Source organism: Oryctolagus cuniculus, chromosome 10 (assembly GCF_964237555.1).
Source record: "Oryctolagus cuniculus chromosome 10, mOryCun1.1, whole genome shotgun sequence".
Lineage (NCBI taxonomy): Eukaryota > Metazoa > Chordata > Mammalia > Lagomorpha > Leporidae > Oryctolagus > Oryctolagus cuniculus.
The window spans coordinates 123,121,385-123,137,383 of record NC_091441.1 but is presented as its reverse complement, the minus strand read 5'-3'; the positions used below and the strand labels follow the sequence as shown (position 1 = coordinate 123,137,383).

The 15,999-nt window shown below is 49.4% G+C and overlaps 1 long non-coding RNA gene across 3 annotated transcripts in view; it reads right to left on the bottom strand.

Annotated features, from left to right (window-relative positions):
• Nucleotides 1–8,921, bottom strand: part of LOC103352100 (uncharacterized) — a 385,595-nt gene extending 376,674 nt beyond the window's left edge. The window contains exon 1 of one of the 3 annotated variants that reach the window (XR_011379691.1): nt 8,102–8,921. This is a non-coding gene — a long non-coding RNA (uncharacterized lncRNA). The remainder of the gene's footprint in view (nt 1–8,101) is intronic. The other 2 variants (XR_011379690.1, XR_011379689.1) reach the window with 2 other exon arrangements.
• Nucleotides 8,922–15,999: the final 7,078 nt, after the last annotated feature.

The window sequence follows — 15,999 nt, the reverse complement described above, 5'->3', positions numbered from 1 at the left end:
TGCTGCCTTTATGAAACACACACTGCAGGGCCGGCACCGTGGCTCACTTGGTTAATCCTCCACCTGTGGCGCTGGCATCCTATATGGGCACCGGGTTCTAGTCCCGGTTGCTCTTCTTCCAGTCCAGCTCTCATGTGGCCCAGGGAAGGCAGTGGAGGATGGCCCAAGTGCTTGGGCCCTGCACCAGCATGGAAGATCAGGAGAAGCACCTGGCTCCTGGCTTCGGATTAGTGTAGCTCCGGCCACAGCAGCCATTTGTGGGGTGAACCAATGGAACGAAGACCTTTCTCTCTGTCTCTCACTGTCTAACTCTATCGGTAAAATAAATAAAGGAAACACACAATGCATAGTACACATGTAACATGACTGCAGTCACAGGCACCCTACTGTCTACACACAGAAATTAAATATCTAGACACAGAAGTCTACACAAAAATATAGTCATAGGATCTTTTAGCATACACCTTAAGCCTCACGGATTAAAACAGCATAAAATTATAAAACTCGACCATACATATAGTTCATACGCAGAGATATGAAAGACATAAGCTGTATTACATCAAAAGCAGAAATAGCAACCATCTTTTAGCATTTAACCTAGGATTCTATGTTTGAAACTCATGCTTGGGGGCCGGCGCCGCAGCTCACTAGGCTAATCCTCCGCCTTGTGGTGCCAGCACACCGGGTTCTAGTCCCGGTTGGGGCGCCGGATTCTGTCCCGGTTGCCCCTCTTCCAGGCCAGCTCTCTGCTGTGGCCAGGGAGTGCAGTGGAGGATGGCCCAAGTCCTTGGGTCCTGCACCCCATGGGAGACCAGGAGAAGTACCTGGCTCCTGCCATCGGATCAGCCTGGTGCGCCGGCCGCGGCAGCCATTGGAGGGTGAACCAACGGCAAAGGAAGACCTTTCTCTCTGTCTCTCTCTTTCACTGTCAACTCTGCCTGTCAAAAAAAAAAAAAAAAGAAAGAAAGAAAAAAAGAAACTCATGCTTGGGGCCGGCACTGTGGCATAGCAGGTGAAGCTGCCGCCTGCAGTGCCAGCATCCCATATGGGCGCCAGTTCGAGTCCCGGCTGCTCCACTTCTGATCTGGCTCTCAGCTATGGCCTGGGAAAGCAGCAGAAAATGGCCCAAGTCCTTGGGCCCCTGCACCCATGTGGGAGACCTGGAGGAAGCTCCTGGCTCCTGGCTTCGAATTGGCACAGCTCCAGCCATTGCGGTCATCTGGGGGAGTGAAGCGGTTGGAAGACTTCTATCTCCCTCTGCCTCTCCTCCTCTCTCTGTATAACTCTTTCAAGTAAATAAATAAATCTTAAAAAAAAAAGGAAAAGAAACTCATACTTGTCAACAGACAGCCAGACACACAAATTGAATTGAAGAATTTCAACACAATCTTTGATAGAGCAACCAAACAAAAGTGGGTCTGAGTAATATATTAACAGGGTTTATTTTATGCATAACTCTATTTCAAATCCTAAATCCTGTATTAAGGATTGCTCCTTCTTTTCAAGACTCAATGGAGCATTTAAAAGGATTGCTCATATATCAAGCCATAAAGAAAACAGCAATAAATCCCTAAAAGTAGAAATAAATCCAGCCACATTCACTGCAATTTACTACTATACAACTGCAAACTAATAACAAAAGTTATACCTTACCTGATTTATTTGAAGAGCTATGCCTTCACAGCCATTTCCAAAATAAAGAACCTGTTCCTGCCTCTCCACACTGCAGTTGTCACCCAAGTCAAGATACGAACCTCGAACAAAGTGCCCAAGAGACTTCTGCGTGTGGGTGTGCTTTACACTCCAGAAGACGGCCCTCATGTGGCCACGCAGGGACACAGCGGGGGCACCCGGGCTGTCCCAGGAGCCGCTGCAAGGCTCTCTGGCTGCCTGTCCCCCCATGTCGCTTGTCACTCCTGCACACTCTCCTGCCCAGGGAGGCCATCCACCGGGCGATCCTCCCCAGAATGCAACTGATGCCAGCACCAGCCCCAGAACCTCTACAACTGAGAGCTAAACCAACCTCTTCTCAATAAAGCAGTCTTCCTCAGGCCCCATCAAAGCAGAAAACACAGAAACACAAGATTTGATTCAAGAAAGAACAGATACTCATCATTAACATTAGAATCATCTGGTTAAAACCCTGGCCTGAAGCACCGGCATCCCATATGGGCAGCAGCTTGAGTCCTGGCTGCTCCACTTCTGCTTTCCCAGGCCACAGCAGAGAGCTGGATCAGTAGAAGATAGCCCAAGTCCTTGGGCCCCTGCACCCACGTGGGAGACCTGGAGGAAGCTCCTGGCTCCTGGCTTCGGATTGGCCCAGATCCAGCCATTGCAGCCACCTGGGGAGTGAACCAGCAGATGGAAGACCTCTCTCTCTGTCTCTACCTCTCTGTAACTCTTCAAATAAATAAAATAAATCTTAAAAAAAAAAAAAGAATCATCTTACTTTCTCTAAGTTGAACCTCTGCTTTTCCCAAAAGTTGATTTTATAATTAATGATGACATCTTTACAAATGAAAATAAAGAAACGATCTAGCTAAAATGGTAGGACCACCTGATTCTGACGATTTCTCTAACAAATTTTTGACTAAAGCATCTTGAAAATAATGAAAACAAATCCCAATTAACCCAAAAAATCAATGTATTACAGGAACTGATAGGTTCCAAGTCTACAATTTTCACAGGTCTCGGACAGAGGATACAATTATATTCACTGATGAGCTGCAGATGTGACGATGGCCTCAAAGACATGAAGGCTCTTCTGCCTTCCTTCCCTAACTTCCTGAGCTTAAAGAATAAACACACACATCATCTCCACCAACAGGCACAGAGCTTTAGCTGTGGTCTCCCAGTGCAAAGACAGTGGTGTGAAACAGAGCATTCCTAGGGGCACTGAGGGACTCAACACTGACACCGACCTAAAAGTAACAGCAAGGAGAAGAAATCTACGGCCGTGTTTCAAATACTTGGAAGTGCAACCTGACCACCAGAACAGCTGGGCTGCTTGAAGGCAGAGCTTACAAGTCCACCTCCTTCGCGTGCATCCGAAGCTGGGAAAAGCCCAGCACACTCCCAAGTCTCCCTTCGGCACACGGCAGACTGTCCCTCCGTGCCAAGCACAGCGTCCCTGAATATGGCAGCAAACAAGAGGAGCAGCTGCAGGTGGAAACACAGAGAAGGAAGCCCAAGGCAGTGATCTCCCAAAGGACCACACGCGTAGCTGAAACTCAGACCTGGGGCCAGCGCTCTGGCGTAGTGGGTTAGGCCACCCCCTGAAATGCCGGCATCCCAAATGGCCGCCAGTTCAAGTTCCAGCTGCACCACTTCCGATCCAGCTCCCTGCTAATGCTCCTGGGAAGGCAGTGGAGGACGGCTCAAGTCCTTGGGTCCCTGTGGGACCTAAGTGGGAGACCAGGAAGAGGGTCCTGGCTCCTGGCTTCAGCCTGGCCTTGCCCCACTCATTGCGGCCATCTGAGGAGTGTACCAATGAATGGAAGACGGCTCTCTCTCTCTGTCCCTGTCTCTCCCTTTCTCCATGTAACTTCAACTTTGAAATAAATCCAAAGAATATCAATACCAAGGAATACCAGCAAGGATTTCCAAACAAGAGGACTGATGAAATGTGACACGGCCGTGAAAGTTTCCAGATAGAGGAGCTATGCAATACTAGCACTGGAACTGGAAGCAGGACAAAATAAAACTAATAGTGTGGAAAGCAAAATGAGCAATTTGAAGAAGCACCTTGAAATGAACCATCAGAATGCAGGCAATTCAAAGATTTAGCACAAATACTCATTAAAAATAAGAGAATGGTATCAAACATGAATGACAGGTAACAGCGGGACATGTACTCTATAGAATACTATATAGCAGTCAAAAACAATGAAATCCGGTCATTTGCAACAAAATGGAGGAATCTGGAACACATCATGCTGAGTCAATTAAGCCAGTCCCAAAGGGACAAATACCATATGTTCTCCCTGATCGGCAACAACTAACTGGGCACCAAAGGGGAAACCTGCTGAAGTGAAAGGGACACTATGAGAAACAGTGTCTTGATCAGCCTTGTCCCGACTGTTGATGTACAATTTAATACTTTATCCCTTTTAGTATTTTTTTGTTCTAGTTAATACTATTGGTTGAACTCTGTAATTAACACACAATTATTCGTAGGTGTTGAAATTTAACTGAAAACTGATCCCTGTTAAATTTAAGAGTGGGAATAAGAGAGGGAGGAGATGTACAATTTGGGACATGCTCAAGCTGACTTGCCCCAAATGGTAGAGTTAGAAACATACCAGGGGATTCCAATACAATCCCATCAAGGTGGCATGTACCAATGCCATCTCACTAGTCCAAGTGCTCAATTTCTGTTCACAATTGATCACACTGATAGGTCTAAGAGTCAAAGGGATCACACAAACAAGACTAGTGTCTGCGAATACTAACTGATGAATAAAAAAGGGAGAGAATGATCCAACATGGGAAGTGGGATACACAGCAGACTCACAGAATGGCAGATGTCTTAAATAGCACTCTGGCCTCAGAATCAGCCCTTAAGGCACTCAGATCTGGCTGAATACCCATGAGAGTATTTTAGGCATGGAAAGCCAAGACACTCTGGCAAAAGAAAAAAAAAACACCCTAAATGAAAGATCTCCGCGAGTAAGATCCCAGTAGAAAGAACGAGCCATCAGAGAAGAAGGAGGTACATTGGTACCTTTCTCTGAAGGGAAGAGAGAACTTCCACTTTGACTATGATCTTGTCTAAATAAGATCGAAGTCAGCGAACTCAAAAGGCTTCCATAACCTTGGAAACTCATGACAAGAACCTAGGGAAATTACTGATGCCATAAACAAGAGTGTCAATTTGTTAAGTCAACAACAGGAGTCACTGTGCATGTACTCCTCATGTGGGAGATCTTTCCTAAATGTGTTGTCCAATGTGAATTAATGCTATAACGAGTACTCAAACAGTATTTTACACTTTATGTTCTGTGTGGGTGCAAACTGATGAAATCTTTACTTAATACTAAATCGATCTTCTATATACAAAGATAATTGAAAATGAATCTTGATATGAATGGAATGGGAGAGGGAGCAGGAGATGGGAGGGGTGCGGGTGGGAGGGAAGTTATGGGGGGGAAGCCATTGTAATCCATAAACTGTACTTTGGAAATTATATTTACTAAATAACAGTTTTTAAAAAAGATAAAAATTAAAATAAAATACAGTGTATTTATTCCCCAGGAAAAAAAGGAAAAACAATTGAAAAACAAATAAATAGTATCATTCAAGAAAACATACAAGTGCTAAACAAAGGCCTTACATCAGAGATTAACATGAATCAATTTATGAAGAAAATTTTTGCTAAACAAATAAAAGCAGAATTTTCAAACTGTCTTGGTTTTGTTTTCAAACTTCACATTTTTAAAAATTGAATGTTAAAAGTGCCAAAAATACTACAATTTCCATCTACTGTCAGCAACTGTTACCTTCGCATTCAGCATCTGTAGTCCCCTCTCCCTCGCCCTCCAGCCCGGCAGGACGCCTGCTCCTCCACTCCCCGTGGGCCTTCCAGCCCAGCACAGGCAGATGCCACGCAGAGACTGGGGTCTTCCTTCCTGTCTGACTTTGGTTCCTCTGCTACAAAGAAGTACCAACCGCAACTGCCTGCACATCACAAACTCCAGAAACTTGCCCTGTGCTTCCTAGAGGCAAGGCCCCTTGGGACCCCACTGCGTCCGCTCACACAGCTGCCTTGTCTGCAGTTCACGAGGTCTCACTGGCCATCGTGGCTTCGCTAGCTACGATTCTCTACCTACACGGGGTGTGTGGAGTGCACGAGGTCATTAGCCACAAGTGACAACAAAGTCAGCGTCCTCCAGCTGCCCTGCTACAAAACAGCTGCCTAGTGGGGTGCCAAGCCTGTGATAAAGTAAAGGAGAAGTATGTCATCCAAAAGAATTGTAAGAGAAAAGAAAGGAAGGGAGGAAGGAACGACGAGAGAGGGAGAGCGCAAAGTATTCTATGTTCTTAGAATTCTATCTGTGAAATGCATGAAATCTGTTTTCTCTGTATTAATAAAAAAGTCTTAAGATCTAAGAATTTTTGGAGAATTTTTGGAGGTTCACGATGTCTCCTGCACGCAGCGGTGACAGACAGGGATGCTGAAATGTACCCAGCACTGCGTATTTAGGAAGAAAGGGGCCAGCACACCAGCAAAGCACGCACGAGGCCCGGCTTCACACCTGCGGTTCTCAGAATCAATGCAGACTCTCAGCCCCACCCCAGAACTCCCAGTTTAAAAAGACCTCCGAATACTTCACACGCACTTTAAACGTAAGAAGCTCATCCTGGCCTTCTGGGTCGTATCACTTTTTAAATATTATCATTTACTTACCGAATTTAAATGTAATGTCACATGAATAGAATACAAAGATGATGAACAAAGATATTCCTTGATAAAATATTTCTAGAATTAAAAAAATGATGCCAGGATTGGGGTAGATGATGCACCTGTCATCAGTGAGCTTTCAGTACAGACGCTCTCCCAGCAGGCTGAGGCATCTGCTCGACACAGAGGAGTGGCCGCAACGTAACATCTCAATGCCAGAAACAGGTGGCAATTACAGAAAAAATATCAGATGCAAATAACGGCTTTCACTGGATAGCGATTTTCCTCTGCCTTTCTTCATATTTTTCTGTACTTTCCAAATACCCATGCATTTTGAAATACGATAAAATAGCTCTAACTCACCAAGTGTCAGGAAACTCACAGGATGGTTATCTGTGTTCCTTTATGCAACTTACTTCCTGGAGATTACACCACGTTGCCTCCGATGCAGCCCAAAGGCGCAGTACACGACACAGTCAGTCTTCCGGGAAATCATCAGGGAGAGCCCCACTAAAGCCAGGCCCAGTGCCCAGCTGCTGCTGCTTTGGGACAGAGCAGGGTCGCCACCACCCTGTGCAGTGCTTTCCATGTTCAGGTGACATACAGTTCGACGCACACAATACAAACACCTTCCAAAAATGAATGTACCCAGGACCCAATAAAACCTCCAAACTAGAAAATGGAAAAGAATTGCATAAAAAAAGAACTACAGTAAAAGGATGTCAAAAGTCACAGTGTTCCTAAAATTTTCCTTTAGTTTTATTTATTAAATCTCTCAAACCCGAGGATAAATCTGAGCTCTACCACAGGGAGCATCCAATGACTCACCCCTTACCCAGGGGTTTAGAGTGGAGGGCCTGTCATTAAGGATTTGACTTAAAAAGTCTGCGTCTGAGCTCGGTTTGCTAACCTACTTTCTGGGCGCGTGTTGTGCTAATTTTTCCTGTGCCCACAGACACAGCCTGAGCCCCTCCTGCAGGCTTCTCTTCTCTCCTTCCAGGCATCGGAGCCACCAATTACAGCCCGCTCCACTGTCAGTGACAATTACTGCTTGTTGCTATTCACGTACAAATGATCTAATTGTCATCAATTTGCAGTGCTAATTACCTGGCCATCTCCTTGCCTTGAGGTACCTCATCTCCCTGGCAGCTGAGCCAGGGGCAGGGAGGGAGAATTCTGCAATTTTTCTTCATGGAACCACGAAGTGATGAATGACTGCTACTGGATGTCGTGCTAGTCCCACCCGTTCCAGAGCCCCTGTGAAGCCCTTCAGTGTTTGCGCAGTAAAACCAAAACCCTACATCCATCCCGAGGAGGTTTCCGGCCCTCTTATCACGGCCCAGGCATTCCCAAGGGTGCGCGGACCACTCAGCGCTGAACAGAGCCAGCGGCCGCCGGCATCAGGCAGACCCGCGCTCATGCGGGCACTTCGGCTTCCCGGCTCTGCGACGGAGGAAAATCCACCGACCTCTCCGCTCCGCAGCGCGCCCCGCACACCCTGCCCGAAGGCCGACCCGCTCCTGTCTCCTACTCGGCGCCTCTTCAGGCTCGGTTCTCCAAGACCCCTCACGCTGGCTTCCCGCACACCTCGCCCACCCTCCGCCGTCGGGTCCACCGGGGCCTTCAAGCTCTCTGCGGAGACAGAAGCAGGACTTCCAGGCACAGCGGGCAGGGGGAAAAGGGTTTAAGGAGGCGACTCACATGAACTCCAGGGCTGCTTCGTCCGAGGCGCACAGCGCGGCCCGGCTGCGGCCCAGGACAGCCACAGGCCCGGCGAAGTCGGTTCCCCCGGCTCAGGACGGCCCCTTGGTGTCCTCAGGCCATCAGTCTAGACAGTCCGCCTGCTCTTCTAGAGGTCACCGATGCGAACGTTAATCCCGGCTGAAAATGCCCTGCCCCTGGGCCTGCAAACGAACCAGCACCGCGCCCTCTTTACGTCTTCCGTCTCTGAACCTCTGAGCGGTGCCTCAAGGAGCCCTGTGGGTTTCCTCTCGCCACCTGCGCCATTAAAACGGGCACGTCGTGTGTGTGTCTCGCCTGATCGCCCCCGGGCGGTCCCCGTGCGCCGGCTCCCGTCCGCACACACCAAGCCGCCATCTGCGGGCGCTCCCGCGAGGAGCCCTGACCGGCGCCGGCCTGCCAGGCTCAGGCAGGGCCACGCGGCGCGGAGCCGGCTGTGCAGGGCCAGGGCGAGGGCCTCGGCTTCCTCTGCGTCGTCCTCCCACGGCGGCCGCGGACGGTGCTCTGTGACACGTGCAGGCCGCCCCGTCTGGGGTTCCAATGGCCCCGGCCGTGCACAGAAGCCAGGGGGTTGTCGGTCTCATTTCTCCCCCGTCCACACCAACGTGGCCCGGGGGCCGCCGAGGGGCCTGGCATCCGCGCGCCAAGGGCTGCTCCAGGCCAGTCCTTGATGCCCGCGCTCCTGCTGGGCGCCCGGCTATGACCTCATCCGCACGCGCCCCGTCCCCTCGCGCCTAGAGCGCGCGTGGCTCCCCAAAGGCACATCCGGGACCCACAGGCGCAGGCGGGAACGGGGCATGCGCCATGGCTCTCGGCCGTGCCCTGCAGAGCGGGCCCGGGCGCTGCTGGGAGATGAGGCCCGCTGGTTCTGCGCCTGCGCCGCGTTGAGGCTCGCAGCAGGTGCGTCCGGCCGGGGGGGGGGGGGGGGGCACAGTGATTACTACCGCGGGTGCAGTAGATGCTTGAAAACCGTTTTGACAGAAGAAATGTGGAAGAATTGTCCTCCTTTCATACTCCTGCTGTCTGCTGCTGGCTTCGAAACCTCTTCCTGGGGGCGTTTGGCCTGGAGGCCCACCTGTGCGTCAGGCCGCCCCACAGGCGTCAGGGTGTCGGCCAGGCCTAGGATCCCGCTAATCCTGTTGATGTGCACCCGGGAGGCAGCAGGCGAGGACTCAGGCAGGCCTGACACCCCCGTGGGACACCGGCATTGAGTTCCTGGCCCGGGGGGCTTCTGGTCCCAGCCCAGCCTCCGGCGCTGCGGGCAGTTGGGGAGTGAACCACAGTTAAGGCGTCAGTTTGAGGAGTGAACCAGGGAGTCTCTGTCTCGCTCTCCCCCTCGCTCTCCTCTTCTCCCTCTCCCTCCCTCTCCCCCTCTCCCTCTCCCTCCCTCTCCCCCTCGCTCTCCCCCTCGCTCTCCTCTTCTCCCCCTCCCTCCCCCTCCCCTCCCCCTCCCCTCCCCCTCCCCCTCATAGGGTGTGTGTGTCTGTGTGTGCGCGCCTTTTTTGCCTGAGCAGTATCTATACATGAAGTTTCTGTGGACTGACCAGTGGAGGATCACTTCACTACTGCAGTCCCCCAGGTAAAATTCATTTCCTGCTAATTCTGGCTCAGAAATCTAGATTCTTGGCATTCCTTGCAAGTTTTCAATCATCCCCACAAAGTTGAGATGAGAGCTGCGTGCTCTGGTTACGTACTAGCAGGTATGTCCCACAAGATGTTGGGGGCTTGGGCCTATTATCCGAGAGAGAGCCACAGGCAGAGTTCAGGTGCTGAGCCTAACAAGTAAAATACGGAAACTGTTCTTACTGAAGCAGAGCTTGCCCTGATCCTTAAGCTGCACATTTTTCCCCAATCCAATCGAGTTCTCAAAATATCTCCAGAGAAACCACGCTTCATAAACCACTGATTTAATCTAATCCTTCTACTTGGCCAATAAGAAACTCAGGTTCTAAAAAGGAGATGATTGTCAACGCCGCATGTGATCAGTGAATGGATCTGGATTTTATGCACAACAGCTAAATCTTTGTTACAACCAGGGGTGGACGTTGCACTGTGTGTATACGGGCTCACTGACAAGTATTTACCCAACAGTGAGGTGTTCCGAGGCACTGTGGTAAGGACAGTGGCGACTAGGATGCCTTAATATTTCCCCCAATTTGAGAGGGAGTGAGTCATTAAAAAATCACACCTAAAACTATTTAATTAAATTCACGAGAAGGAAAGCAGCAGGGGATACAAGGTCAGTGCCAGCCTGAAGTTAATTTTGGAATATCCCTCCCTTGCCACAGCACTGAATAGCAAAAAATGGCTGTGAGCCCCTGTGGGAGCTTGTAGGCAGCCCAGCGCACAGGACACCTGGGGTTCCCAGGAAGGGGGCTGGGGCGCAGCACTCTGTGGTTTGTAATGCAGTGGGGAGCGCTGGGTGGGTGCAAGTGCAGAGAATTCGCCGTGTTTTCTCCCCCACACAGGTTCCTCTCATTCACTGGATGCCGCGTGTCCACAGCCACAGCCGGGCTGCAGGATCGTTGGCGAGGGTTTGTAAGGCCTCCGGTATTTTCTTCTTGTTCTTCGGCAACTGGAAATCATTCTACTGCTCCCCCTTGACGCTGAGGCTCGGGAGAGTTTGTGCCAAGCCCGAGCTCCTTGCCCCTGGGACCCAGCCAAGAAGCCAGGGAATGGGGGACTGTGAGTATGGAGGTCTCCGTCCCCACTCAGCTGGGGCTCCCTTGGTCACTGAAGGCAATCCCACTCTCCTTTCATCTCATCTCCCACCAGGAGGAGAAAGAAGAGGAACTGGGGAGCGGTGGCCTTTCTCTGCAAATCTGCACCTGGAGTCCCCCACCCCTGTCTGGAATGGAGTGTGGAGGAGGGAGGGACTTGCCACAGTGCTGTGCTGTTTCGGAACCTTGTCTTCCGCCCCTGCCCCCTGGCTCCGCAGCATCTTTGATTCTGCTGTTCGTAGGCACTGCCTGCTCCTCCCTTCTCTAGGCCACCCGTTCTCTCATGCAGCAAACGTGGGAAACATTAGTGCCTGACAGTGAGGAGCAAATGAGCCAAAGATTCTCTGGGTAAGCGCTAAAGTGCTTTCCCAGTAGATGGTATTTGATAAACACAGAGACCACAGGTTGATGTCTGCCAGGAGTTTGCAGGCGAGCTTGTGTTCCACCACAGCAAGTAGATGGGCTGGAAACAAGACACAGAGACTTTTTCTAACAGAAAAGCGTGCATTCGAGAAAGTAATTCTTGAATCAGCATCCAGGCCGGCGCCACGGCTCACTAGGCTAATCCTCCACCTGCGGCGTCAGCACCCTGGGTTCTAGTCCCCGTAGGGGCGCCGGATTCTGTCCCGGTTGCCCCTCTTCCAGGCCAGCTCTCTGCTGTGGCCAGGGAGTGCAGTGGAGGATGGCCCAAGTGCTTGGGCCCTGCACCCCATGGGAGACCAGGAGGAAGCACCTGGCTCCTGCCTTCGGAACGGCGCAGCGCCGGCTATAGCGGCCATTTGGGGGGTGAACCAACGGAAGGAAGACCTTTCTGTCTCTCTCCTCTGTCTGACCATGCCTGTCAAAATAAATAAATAAATAAAAATCAGCATCCAGTGGCATTAGTGGAGGGAGGAAAAAGCAGAAACAGAACAGATTAAATGGATAGGGAGCCAAGAAGAATGTGTGAACATGCAAGAACCGGGGATAGCACAGAAGACAAGAAATAAGAGTATGCAAAACAAGGACTCCTCAGTGCGGCTAGGAAACGCGGCTGTTTTTCCAGATAAAAGAAAAATAAAACTACATTCTGGTATTATACCGTACGCAAATATAAACTGTAGAGATAAAAAGCCTACATTGGAAACTTTAAAACTTTCCAAGGGAAATATAAAAATCCAATTTATGATAACTACATATGAAAAAGACAAGAAATTTGACTATTAAAATTAATGGTATCATAAGATATATAAGTACATGCTAGAAAATATCTGTGTCACATAAACATGAGATAATTTAGAGCAAGAATAGCGATAAAAAACAAACAAATGAAAGTGAGCCAACAGAAACAGGAGTACAGGATAATCCATGAAAAGCTAACCAGATCACTCAACCAAAAGACGGGCCCATAAGGCAAAGAAGTTATAGTGAGTGATCGTTTCATCCCCAGATTTACAAAACTAAAATGTTTGTTAGAACGTAGGGCAGAGGGAAGCTGAGGCGGCCACTGATGTGGCCAATGTATAGGACCACGTGATGCTGCCAGCAGAGCTGAAGACGCGTTCACACAGCAGCCAGAAAGCCCGTGTCCAGGGATCTGCCCTACAGCGAGTCTTGCACAAGAGCTTGAAGCAACACAGGAAAAAAAAGTACATTTTAGCACCTGTGTAGTATCCAGATACAACCCAAAGTCAACAACAAGAGGCAAGTAAACAGTAGTTTAGTCAAATGATTGGAAAACACACAGAAACTGAAATAAGTGAGCGAGATCCTACAGATTAAAATGTATAAAACTCAAAAACCTAGCAAGGTGAAATGCAAATTACAAAATGTGTTCAGTCCGATTTCATGTCTATAAATTTTAAAGAACCTTAAATCTTACATTGATTATGTACATGGGCACATGTGTGTGAAAATGGTACTCCAAGGACACAGCAGGTTAAAAAGCAGGAAACAGCATCTTACATTTTGTTATAGCTTAAAATACTTTCAATATGTAATCACAAATATGATAAGTATTCAGAGTGTGGGCATCAAAATAGAGAAGAGTTGCATAGTTTTTAAGAAAAACTGTAAAGAAGGCATCCATGACCAGACCATTGTTGCAGAAAAGTCTAGGTTTGGGAAATTAGGATAAAAAATCAGGGAGCCGGCGCTGTGGCATAGTGGATAAAGCCACTGCCTGCAGTGTGCTGGCATCCGGTACGAGCGCAGGTTCAAGTCCCGGCTGCTCCACTTCCCGTCCAGCTCTCTGCTATGGCCTGGGAAAGCAGAGTAGGATGACCCAAGTCCTCGGGCCCCTGCACCCGCATGGGAGACCAGGAGGAAGCACCTGGCTTCGGATTAGTGCAGCTCCGGCCATTGCAGCCAACTGGGGAGAGAACCAGAGGATGGAAGACCTCTCTGTCTCTGTCTCTGTCTCTCGCTCTCTCGCTCTCTCGCTCTCTGGCTCTCCCTCTCTGTGTAACTCTGACTTTCAAATAAATAAATAAATCTTTAAAAAAAAAACAGATGATGGCACAACATCACAGGTGGACAGGAAATATACACAGGTCCGTACTTCAGGGAACACCTCGTGGAAGGTTAGAAGTTTCTAAAAATCAAGAACGGTGGAAGGAAGTTAATGGAGGTACAAGCTTAGGTCCATTGAGTACCTCCTCCCTCCCTCTCTCTCTCTCTCTCTCTCTCAATTCTGTCAAGCATACAAATGGCCAACAGGTACAGGAAACAATGCTCAACATGACTAATCATCAGGGAAATACAAATCAAAACCACAATGAGTTATCCCCCTCCAGTTAAATTGGCTATTATCAAAAAGACAAAAGATTACAAGTGCTGGGCAGAATTAGAGAAAATGGAGCCCTAGCACAAGACAACACTCTAAGAATCAATGTGTTCATCTGAAAATGGAGAAAATAACAGGATCTGCTTGGCAGGAGTGCTATGAGTATGAAATAACATAATCTGCCCAAAGTGCTTTAAATAGTTTCCATCCTTTTGCAAAGTTAATATTGAACGTATCTTACCTACTATTATCATCTTTCAACGTTGTGAACTTCTCAAGGGTGCAAAGTGTTAGGCTCGTTTTCTGTCCCCTCTTCTCACCTCGGAGCCCACAGGGAGTAGGGTGAATAAAAGGATGGGTGGATAGATGGATGGGTGGCTTCGTAACATACCCAGGGCAAGCCTTTAAGAACTGGCCTAGGTTCTCTGCTCCATGTCTGAACGCCTGACACTGTATTTCAGTAGAAGAGTTCTTTCCCCATTAATCAACTATTACAGTGGAAAATGACTCTGCCTCCAGAGACTGCTTGTGGGGAAGAATGTTAACAGACCTTCCAGTCGCTGCAGTCTCCTTGGTGCCCACTGATGGATCCAGAGCTAATTCCCAAACCATTTTCAAGCCAGCCTGGTAAGTACATAATATTTACTCAAGCGACACTAAGCCATTTGGCACGGTTTCGACAGAGACGACTTGTGGTCCAAACAGGGCTGACTCACAATGGTGTGGGTGATGGACCTGTGTTTTTCTCCTGACAGGGGGGTGGGGATTGGTCTGCAGAGCTAGTTCTGCTCGGTGTTTTCCTCATCCTCTCTGAAGAGCTAGCACAATTTAGTGTTTCTCTTATTCTCTCTGCCATTCTGCTTTCTGATCTGACAGCAAAATCACACAGAACCAAAGTGTGGTCCCAGCAGAGAGGGGTCAGAGATGAGGGCACCCTATGGGGAAAGCAAATGAATTCCGCTCACCCAGAAAACAAATGCTCGCCCTACAAGACAATGACCACTTTGTTTTCCCAAACAGCATAAGATTTTCAGAAGGACATGTAGTCCAGGCTGATTCTGAATCCATTTTCCTGCACTCCTGGAGGAGGGGGCTGAGGAATAGAGTGCTCCGAATTCTAAATCCATCCCTCTGACAGGTGCAAGATTGCACCTGCTGGTTTAGATCATTTGGCACTGCCACCGCAGAACACCTAGGCCTGGGTGATGTGTGAGGAGTTCATCGTGGCCCAGAGCTCCGGAGACGGGGCAATGCAGCTCAGCCCAGCCTGCACCGGGCTTCTGGGGAGGCCCTTGCTGCTTCCAGTCATGACACACAGAGGGGGGCAAGGAAGCGGGTGCAGAGCAGCCTCACCCGGTAACCACCTCTCCCACCGTGCCCGATCCACACCCGGAAGGGCAAGAATCCACTCAGGATTGCACGGATTCACCCAGGCCGGCACCCAAGGCCCCTCTAGCAACCCAGTCACCTCTGAAGCTGCTGTCCAGCAACACCATGCCCTGGGAGCTGGGGCTCCGGCACAGAGCTTCTCAGGGCACGTGTTCCAGCCAGAGTGCCTCTCTCAGGCATCCACGAAAGAACCTCCTTTTCCCGGTTTGGGGAGCACGAAAATTGCTTTAAATGGCGATTCTCTTGATTGCAAACACGTTCCTACAGAGCCTGTTGGGAAGCAGAGTGGAACATTGCACTGTGCTCGTTTACCAGTCACACCAGAACGATGCCAGTGGTGCAGGTGACCCACGGGAGGGGCCATGGCCAAAATAGCCACCGCACTGAGCTCCGAGAATAAAAGGAGTTCAGGCATGGGAGGTCCTGAGACCCTTTCAGAACGCATCTCTGCAAGGTCAGCACTTTCTCAAGTAACAGACTCATAACAATAATATCAGACCTAAATGAAATGGTCATTCCAAGTGTTCTCAATTGTCTAATAAAGTACTTGGGCCCCTGCTACATATATGGGAGACCAGCTCCTTGCTTTGACCTGCCCCAGCCCTGGCTCCTATGGGCATTTGGGGAATGAACCAGTGGATGGCAAATATCTTTGTTTTCTTTCTCTCTGTCCCTCTCTCTCTCTTATTCTGCCATTTAAGTGGAAGACATAGAAACATAAAAAAATGTTGCAGAACCAAAGAGTCAACGTCACAAAAAATAATCCTCGCTAGAATGGCGTTCATGTTGACTTTGCTTTTCCCCTCTTGCGGCCTCCACGTCAGCTCTTCTGCTCTGCTCTCCACGCTGAAAGCAAAGGAGCCCGTCGCCCTGTGCACCAGGCCACAGCACATGAGGCCCTTCCGAGCCTGCAGCCCCACATCTGTCCCTAACCGGACCTCTGTGTGTTCTCCACAGCTCCCAGGGAGTCCCAGAGCAACTCCAAG